This window comes from Octopus bimaculoides, chromosome 4, assembly GCF_001194135.2.
Source record: "Octopus bimaculoides isolate UCB-OBI-ISO-001 chromosome 4, ASM119413v2, whole genome shotgun sequence".
Lineage (NCBI taxonomy): Eukaryota > Metazoa > Mollusca > Cephalopoda > Octopoda > Octopodidae > Octopus > Octopus bimaculoides.
The window spans coordinates 120625179-120626169 of NC_068984.1; positions in this window are offsets into that span (position 1 = coordinate 120625179).

The window sequence follows — 991 nt, forward strand, 5'->3', positions numbered from 1 at the left end:
TATATATATACATATATACATATGTATATATATGTATATGTTTGTATACAGTTGAAATTTAAAGAAAAGCAAAAGACGAAAACGCTCGGGAAAGTAAGGAAGTCTTTTACGTTTTGAGCCTACGCTCTTCAACAGAAAGGAAAAAAGAGAAAATAAGCAGAAAGAGAATAAAAAAATCTTGTAGATTTAGCGATCAGACATGACGGCTGGTTGGGAAAAAAAGCCTGACAGGAGAAGCAGAAAGAAGGGGAGATAAAGTATTGGTGGTCCCAAAATGAAGGTGCGCGTGCGTGTGTGTATGTGAGAATGTGTGTGTGTGTGGATAGGGGCCGAAATTAAGGAAAGGACGTTCATTACTTATTAGTGTTTGTAAATAGGTCATTACACACAAAAAACATTTGCATCGTCTTCAGGTCAAATACTATCCAGATATTACGTTAAAATTTGATATAGGTCTTATGGTTAACTGAAATCATCAATATTTGGTCATTCGTACTAACTCATACTGGGACTTCCCCTCTGCTTGTTGCTCACCCGTGACTACAGGCCATTTTTCTTGCTTCTCTGTCTTTTCTGGATGGGTCATCCAGATAGCCGGATGTCATTTCTCTCGCCACTCGATATCTTTTTTCTCTTCTATTTATTTTATATCCTTTCAAAATTTCTCCCAGGCGTTACCCATTACATTTCGTCTTGGCCTAGCGGCCCTAAACGTCTGTTTTCGTCGATCGTCTCCGTACGTCTACTGTGGTGTCGTTTGTTCGTTCAAAGCCTTAACTCTCCGCAAATTTTATATTTTAAAAATTTCTGAATGCTGTTGTCTTATGAAGTTTCCCTGTCTTGTTAAAAACACGAAACAAGTAGTAATAAACAGTCGACAACTGGGGAGGAGTTAGACTTCTTTTGGTATTTTGTCCCGTACTTGTCTTTCAGTATGTTTACGTATTTTTCACTCGTTAGTGATGTCCTGTACCTTATATATATATTTTCA